This window comes from Diaphorina citri, unplaced genomic scaffold, assembly GCF_000475195.1.
Source record: "Diaphorina citri unplaced genomic scaffold, Diaci psyllid genome assembly version 1.1 scaffold1626, whole genome shotgun sequence".
NCBI lineage: Eukaryota > Metazoa > Arthropoda > Insecta > Hemiptera > Psyllidae > Diaphorina > Diaphorina citri.
Window position 1 is genome coordinate 30165 of NW_007379052.1, and position 9056 is coordinate 39220.

The following is a 9056-nucleotide window of genomic DNA, read 5'->3' on the forward strand; positions in this document are numbered from 1 at the left end:
TGGTGGGAGAGTCGGGCAAAATCTTGCTGTTGGGGGAGGAGGAACCTGAAAAACAGAAAGGAGACAAAAATCCAATTAGAAATGAAAAGACTATCATTAAATAATTATAATACAATTAGAATTAAAAAGAATATAGTGGACCCTTAAGTAGAAGGCAACCACTAGGCGAGGTTAACGCCGAAGGCGTCCTTGACCATCTAATTCTGAGAGCTCTATTACTATTGTCGAATTTTATTTAAAATGTATTTTGTAAAACTGTATTACTGCGGGGGTAAAGGGACTTTTTAGTCTCTTCCTAGCAGGACATATACCTAATAGTTGAGGTATACCTACATATTTTATTTTAAATGGTAAGTCACTGCAGTGCACGTGTCTATGTGTACAAATTGTACAATTCAAATGTTATAGACAGTAAACACACTACACATGTTACAGTGAGTAAACACACTCTATGTAGTATAGGGGACTAAAGGGTGAGTGAGAGGAAGTAGACATGACTGCTCATCCATGAACCCAGGGCTCCGAGCTCCAGAGTCAACTGCACATCCGCGGACAACACCAGAATCAAACATGGTATTCAAATGTTATAGACAGTAAACACACAACACATGTTACAGTGAGTAAACACACTCTATGTAGTATAGGGGACTAAAGGGTGAGTGAGAGGAATTAGACATGACTGCTCATCCATGAACCCAGGGCTCCGAGCTCCAGAGTCAACTGCACATCCGCGGACAACACCAGAATCAAACATGGTACAGCCTACATAATACTATCAATTTTCTCTAAAAATAAAACATAAAAAAAACCAAGAAGAAGAAGAAAAAAAAACGAGAAAATTTATCAGCACCAAATCTAAACACTACACCTCAATAACCTAACCACATCGTGAAAACAATTAACCAAACAAAGATTTATATCCAGCATGAAAATGGAAAGTGGTCTTCTCTTGGAAATCCTTGAAATCGGATTACCACTTGACTGGGATAGGTGGAACTATTAATTTGACGTGGATTAAAGATCTGTTGGTGCAAGCATGAAAGATTGTAAAAACAGAGAATAGTGAGAACGAAGAAATGGCTAATGAATCAACGATGCAAGGGAGATCAAAGTGTAAAGATGATACATCAACACAAGACAGCTTTTTTAAGTAAATGAAGATTATTTTTCATTAAAACTTCAAGAAGCCAAAACCAAATGCCAGTAAAAAGCAAACACCCTAGTATAACTGATTGAAAGGCTTACAAAACCGCTGACCTCGTGTGTACACGGGAAAAGGTGAAGGAAAAGAAGACATCAAGTAGCTTCTTACAATGAAAAATATTTTGCCAAAAGATCTGTCCAAAATGTATGCTTGTTCTTTCCATAACCAAAAACAGTTTAACACCAACACGGTTGACAGCTTTGAACAACAAAACAACAACAGCTCTGAAGTCACAAGGACATCGGATTTTCCTCAAAGACTCCCAAAGTCCCAACTAATTACTCATTGTGTTATCACAACTGTCAGCTTAGGAATTAAGTACCCAAATCATCATTGTTTCCAAAGAGAATTTAGAGAGACCATTTTGAAGAGGATTTTAAGATTTTTCGAATAGGATTAGAGAAAGTGAACGTGATTTTCTGAGTTGACAGGTTTGAAAACCTTGATGATGAAATCAAAGAACCTTCCTTGTACGGGCCCATGTCCTTGAAACGAAATAGAAAACAAATTGTACCGAACTAGACCAAAGAAATTTTACTACGAAATAAAATAAATACATAGACGAGAGTGATTTTCTGAAAACCTAGAAGAATAAATCAAAGAACCTTATAAGGAAGGGGGATGTATGTCCTTCAAAAGAAACAGAAACCGAATTATTTCAAACTAGACTAAAGAAATTTAAAGCAAACCAAATTGACTAGAACTAAAGACCAAAGTGATTTTCTGATTGTAGTTGACAGATTTCAGAAATCAGAGCCTTGAAGAAATCTTACAAAATCCTTGAAATGAAATAGAAACTGAACCAAATTACACCAAACTAGACTAAAGAAATTTCAGATCAAATAAAATAGAACTAAAGAAAGTGAGAAACTCGACAAGGTCTCCAAACATTCAAGGAGGTGTCCTCGAGACAGATAGTCACCATATTAGAAGGATTTCACACCTCACAGAAATTAAAATTATTCTAAGATTTACTAATTGCCCTTGGAGAAATAGATTATATACGTACTCTTCAAGGATTATAATTTTTATTTTTCAAGGATATGCTTTCGTTATGTCACTTGATACTTCCAGAATTCCACTCATTTCAGCATGAAATTGAATTTCAGAGGTATTCCTCAACAAAAGAAGGATTTCACACTTTAGTAGAGATTGAAGATTCATTGATGAAATAAACAGATTAAAAATCCTTGATAATGATTAATGCTGGAAAGATCCTTGATCATGAAACTAGAAACCTCATCGATCCTTGATTCTGATTTGTGATCTTTTCTTTCAGACCTATTTCAGGGTTGTGGTTTTGGTTAGTTCTTTGTGAGCAGTAAGTTCATTAATGTGATCGAGAAAATGTCCTTCAGACGGAATGTTATTAGTAGAACAAAAGGATTTCACACTAGAAAAAGTGCTATTAGAAAGAGTGCTGTAAGTAGAGTCCCTTGGATTCCTCATTTGTTGAAGATATGAAGATGATTATGAAATTTCAGAGATATTCCTCAACAAAAGAAGGATTTCACACTTAGTAGAGATTGAAGATTCATAGATGAAATAAACATATTAAAAATCCTTGATAATGATTAATGCTGGAAAGATCCTTGATCATGAAACTAGAAACCTCATCGATCCTTGAGCGAGATCTCTTTAATAAATTGGTACTTTGGTTCAAGTTTTGGAGAGAGCCAAAACACCGTGTTCCGGGGTAGGGTATAATATGAATATGTTGGTGACGCCCACCGAATCCAAAATTGTGCAGTTTTATAGACGCACCATCCTGGAGTTCTGCATCTCGAGAATTATAAGTGGGAAACCTGGATAACTGGGAAAAAAATCGTGGCCCTTTCTTTTTTTACTAAAAAAAACCTGTTTAAATAAATGGGAAAATCGAGCCTCTATTAGTGAGAATGACTTTTTCTAGATACTCGGTCCGGAGCCTCTGTAAGTGGGAAAGGTTGCCATGTTCCTACGTCCGTCCGTCCGGAGCCTTCTGCGGACCTCTGTAAGTGGGAAATTGTTGCTAGTAACCCTTAATGACATATTCCTCTTCCTCCAAACCAGTGTTCACATTTGCCTCTATAAGTGGGAATAGGAAAATGGCAACCTCCCTAAGTGGGACACTTTTTAACTGGGAAACCTGGATAAGTGGGGAAAAAAATTGTCGGTCCCTTGCATTCCCACTTAGGCAGGTTCGACTGTGTTATTTTACCTTTACGTTAGGTTTGGCTTGATCGGCCACAGATAAATCTTGGGTGAAAGTTTTTATGTGTTTTTGATACGTGTTTTTTTCGGTTTGTTTTCATTTCTGGTTTGTAAATTTGTGTGTGTGAGTAAGTGCATATCGTGTATCGTGTGTGTATTGGTCAGGTAGATCTCGGTAATCTTGTTCGAGGAGATTGCTAGATGACTATTTATTAGTAAATCGATTTGTTAGTGCTGGATGGCCGAAGGAGTCGATGGGGATACAGGCGTCTTAATCCTGGAATCTGGATCACCATCTGTATGGCATCAGATCCTTTCTTTACTCTGCCATCACCATTCGGCTACAGCTGAAGCCGCTAGAATAACAACATGGGGTACAGACATGTTAATTTGATTTGTATCTGGATTATCACTTGGCTCTTCATTTGTAGAACTCCCCTTGAGACTTCCTCGTCCCTTAAGCAATGTTACACCCCGCGCCGTTGGGCCGGTTTCGTGTGGGTGATATCTTATTTTATAAGTTTCCATTTATTGGTTTTTCAGAACAATTCTCTCAATCAAATAAATAGTCAAAAAATGGTATACCTACCCATCCGTAAAAGCTGGAGCTTGTGCCACGGATGGGAACAATCTTGGTGGGTAATAATATGGGCAGTCACGATCCGAAATCCACAAGGAGATTAATTAGATACTACGCCACTAGTCGTTTTCATTATGCACATTGCAATAGAGTTCTCAGTTTCTCACCGATATTTCGCACGGTATAGGCGCTCCATGCACTTCCCTCAGCTATCATCGAGATCAGAAGTGAAGACAGATTAAGCTAATGAAGTTCGGGCTCAACAAACGAGTTATTAATGATATCCCACTTCAAAGAACAGCGCAGAGAATGGAACACATCACATGCCTTCAGGCACACTCCATTTGTCAAGGGTCTAGGTTTTCCTCACCCTTAAGGATAATTTAACTTGAAGAAACAAAACATAAGGTGGACCTGCCTTATTTTCTGCTAAATGCTGTCCGTTTCGAGATCAAAGAAAACTACACCAGAGAACTCACAACATACAAATGACCGGGCTTACTACTGAAGCTCAAACAGAATTTGAAAATGTTCTACAGCAGAAATACATATCTCAAGTAGAAACGAAACCACTCACGCAAATCTGACCAACAGCACGCAAAACAACAAGAAAAACAAAATGAACCCACAAGGAGATTAATTAGAGACTACGCCACTAGTCCTTTTCATTATGCACATTGCAATAGAGTTCTCAGGTTCTCACCGATATTTCGCACGGTATAGGCGCTCCATGCACTTCCCTCAGCTATCATCGAGATCAGAAGTGAAGACAGTTCGGGCTCAACAAACGAGTTATTAATGGTATCCCACTTCAAAGAACAGCGCAGAGAATGGAACACATCACATGCCTTCAGGCACACTCCATTTTTCAAGGGTCTAGGTTTTCCTCACCCTTAAGAATAATTTAATTTGAAGAAACCAAACATAAGGCAGACCTGCCTTATTTTCTTCTAAATGCTGTCCGTTTCGAGATCAAAGAAAACTACACCAGAGGAACTCACAACATACAAATGACCGGGCTTACTACTGAAGCTCAAACAGAATTTGAAAATGTTCTACAGCAGAAATATCTCAGGTAGAAACGAAACCACTCACGCAAATCTGACCAACAGCACGCAAAACAACAAGAAAAACAAAATGAAACTTGAACAACAACAACAACAACAACAACAGCATGAAACTTGAACACTAACAGCATCAAAGTGAAACACAAAACACAAGAATAAACTGTAGAACAAGGAATTGCCGATAAGAATAGCAACAAAAACAACATCAACAACTCTTGGACAGCGGATATCAAACAAAACCCAACATCAACAAGAAGAAAGAACAATCAAGCTAATTACAGACCTGGAGTGTCAGATAGAAAACGTGCAAGGGAAAAGTTTTGGACGAAATTAGCATCCCATGTCTTGAAAACAGTAGACATAAGAGGGACGCATTGTTCCCCAAGCGCGATAATGCCAGCAATTAAAACTGTACCTCTCCAAAACACAACTCAAGAACATACCAGCTCAAGAACGCAACAGTTTGATGGAAGTTGATGATAATGACCATGCTGAAATTGCTGTTAATGATATACTGTGAGAAATGATAACAACACATATCGTAGGAACACTGCCGGACACCTCAATCACCCGTGTATGAACTCAAGTAGGAACAGAGAAACGTAATGTAATCATTGACGAAGATAAGTGGTTCAGTGAACTGAAAGAACTCGGGAAAAAAGTCCGATCAAACACAAACTCTAAAGTGTGTCCACACATAGTTGACCGGCCGTCGATCAGTTTGGATCGACATCGATCGAAGGCCGTCGACTATGTATAAACACACCTTAATATGATAGAATCTACCTTGTTTATCCTGCCCGAATAGGACTGAAAAGTTCCAATCGAGCACAAAATCAAATAGAATAAACCTTGTTTATGCTGCCCGAATAGCAGTTTTTTATGTGACTACATCCCCCGTGAATGTTCGGGAACACTGAAGTTAGGCCCGCGGACTTTACTTTCCGTGTCCAGCATAGCTCTCATATCTAGTTCATAAAGAAGTCTGGATGGCCGTGTCAGTAGCATGCAAAAGGTCTAGGTCCACGGAAAACAAAGGTTAAGCACGGCTATTGTAGACCAACATATTCATACAGCACACATACATCTCGACATAGATGTTATCCAAATACATTTCAACATACACACGATATAATCCATATTCTGAACAAAGACCAAGTGAACGTCAAGGAAAATAGAAAGAAACTCGTGGAAATATTTCGCTTTCTCAAGGAAAAAATTGCAATTTGTGTTTGGCGAGAGAAAAAATATATGAAAAAATCTAACACTAAAATTAATAATAATGATAACATATATAAAATAACAACAATATTAATAATAATGATAAAATAAAATAGTGATACTATTGCTGAATCTTCATAGAATAGACCTGACGGAGAAAGTATAATAACGTTGCTACGACATACAGGGTGGCGGAAACTGAAAGTCAAACGGTAGTCAAACGGACCTAAGGTCCGAGATCTGGGGTCGCGTAAATTGGAACACATCACATGCCTTCAGACACGCTTCATTTGACAAGGGTCTAGGTTTTCGTTGCCCTTGGGATCAATTTTATTTGAAGAAACCATTTTTTACCTGCCTCGGTGGTTTAGTTGTTAAGACGCTCACCGGGTAATCAGGAGAGCGTGGGTTCAATCCCAGATTTGTAGAAGCTTAACCCATCCTTTAGGGCTGTTTGCCCCTACACCGAAGCCTCAGGGTGGGCTTTTTTGTGGGTACAATCCAAGCCGACAAATGGAATTTTATGCTCGATATTGTTTGAGAGCTAGTTTTATCACAATAATAGAAGTAGCACAATTTTATCACAATAATAGAAGTAGCACAATCACAATAATAATAATAATAGGAGTAGAAGGATTCTTTAGTGATATTCGGCTTTAGCTAAAGTTAGAAATTAGAGGACAAGTTCAACACGATATAAGATAGTTTAGAACGGAGAACTTACCAGGTGTACCTGATAGAACCGCCACACAATCATCAGATCTGTCAGGTGTCAGTTGAAACTGATGAAATTTTCATCAGGTATTATTCTCCATCAGTTCGCCTGATAGACAGACATATTATGTATTGCTGCCACACACTATCAGGTACACCTGATCAGGATAGTGTGTGTGCTTATCAGGTAGACCTGACCGGCGGACCTGATCAGGTGGACCTGATAGTGAGTGGCTGGCCTTAACGTCGAGTTCACAAACATGTTGCACCTAGCTGGAGACTTGCCCTGTTCTGAGTAAAACTAAATGGATATAAGTGAGGTTCTAGGCTAGCTTCTCAGTAGTTCATCTTCGTAGAATCGCGTATCTCAAATGTGTAACTCAAAACATGGATACCCTGGAGCACCAATATTTTTGGCAGGCATCTCACCGAGTGTTTGCGCCCAAAACAATGTCACACCTAATCCAAGTATAAATTAGGGCATATTACCAACAAGGTACCTATATGAGTAGCAAAAGGATACAACAAAAACTGATGGTAGATTTCACCAATCACTTAATGAGAGATTTCACAAATGGGAAAATTTTTGATCATCCAAAAAGGAGTTTTTAAAAACTCCTTTTTGGATCATTGCAATTTTTTTTTTTCATTAGTGAAATCTCTGATTAAAGTCATTGGTGAAATCTACCATAAGTCTGTGTGACTATTAAGGTCTCATTGTCAACCCTGTTCTTTCCCGGCCCCAATTTGAGATTTTTGGTTTGACTATATGTATCTCGAAACAAGTAGCCACTATATGTATCTCGAAACAAGTAGCCACTTACTTTGGTTAACGAACACCTGGTAAAACTGTGACAGGTAGGTGAGAATGGAGAGCCGATCAGGGACGGCATATTCGACCATGTCCTCGGCATCTAGCAGGGCCGGAATGCCCAGGTGTCGCTCGGCGGTGCGGAAGGCCAGTTCGTTATTGCTGTAAATGTTGCGCTGGTCGAGTGAAGCGAAGTCGCTGTGGACAGAAGAGAGGAAAGCGACGGGTTAGATGAAATCCACAGACGGATAGATGAAAGGAAGATGAGAAAGGAGTAGGTCCTTTAGAGAAACATTAAAGTGGTGCCATATTAAACTGTTGAGAGCCAGACTAGTTAGCTTGGAAGGTACCGCGTCTGCCTTGTAAGCGCTAGGCCGCGGGTTTGATTCTCGCCCGGGGCGGATTTTATCCTGAAGGGATAAGGTTCATTCTCTGAACGACTGGCTTTCTCCTATCCTGTCTTCCTACTCTCTTCGATTTCAGGACGATATCAAAACCTCTTAGAAAAAAAAAAGATCCTACATTTCGAGTCTTGCCCTAACAAGAAGGTTTCTCACGTTTTCTCCAAATGGCTAACGCCAATCCTTCCAAAGATAGCGAGCGCGCCTGAAACTCATACCAGTAATGCACCATCAGAAAATAATTAAATGATAATGAACAAGCAATTAATGCATGCAAGAAACCCCGATGCATTCCTAATTGGAAACCAAGTCTTCAACATGTTGCACAAATTTCAGTGCCGCGTCGTGAGACTGAGACTTTCAAAAGACGAAACCGCGGTCTCTCAGACGGTCTGACAGACCTAGATCTGTCAGACGAACTGAGCTTGAGTGGCGGAATCGGAGTTTCGGAACGCAGTCACTCGATTGGGCATCCGACACCCTAGTTTTTTTTTCTCACTGCAAAATTTCATCAGTAAAATTTTTCTTCAAATAATTGATCTCAAGGGTAAGGTAAATCCTTGACAAATCGAGTGTGTCTCAAGGCATGTGATGTGTTCCAATCCACTCGATCCGAAATCCACAAGGAGATTAATTAGATACTACGCCACTAGTCGTTTTCATTATGCACATTGCAATAGAGTTCTCAGTTTCTCACCGATATTTCGCACGGTATAGGCGCTCCATGCACTTCCCTCAGCTATCATCGAGATCAGAAGTGAAGACAGATTAAGCTAATGAAGTTCGGGCTCAACAAACGAGTTATTAATGGTATCCCACTTCAAAGAACTACTGACAGATCTGGATTCTTCCTTTACTTTTTTTT

General features: G+C 39.3%; 1 long non-coding RNA gene across 1 annotated transcript in view; it reads right to left on the reverse strand.

Annotated features, from left to right (window-relative positions):
- The window catches only part of LOC113470489, a 30691-nt gene continuing 21635 nt past the window's right edge, over positions 1-9056 (reverse strand). The window contains exons 2-3 of the long non-coding RNA XR_003393530.1: positions 7804-7988; positions 1-45 (exon numbers count right to left, since the gene is read on the reverse strand). This is a non-coding gene — a long non-coding RNA (uncharacterized LOC113470489). The remainder of the gene's footprint in view (positions 46-7803; positions 7989-9056) is intronic.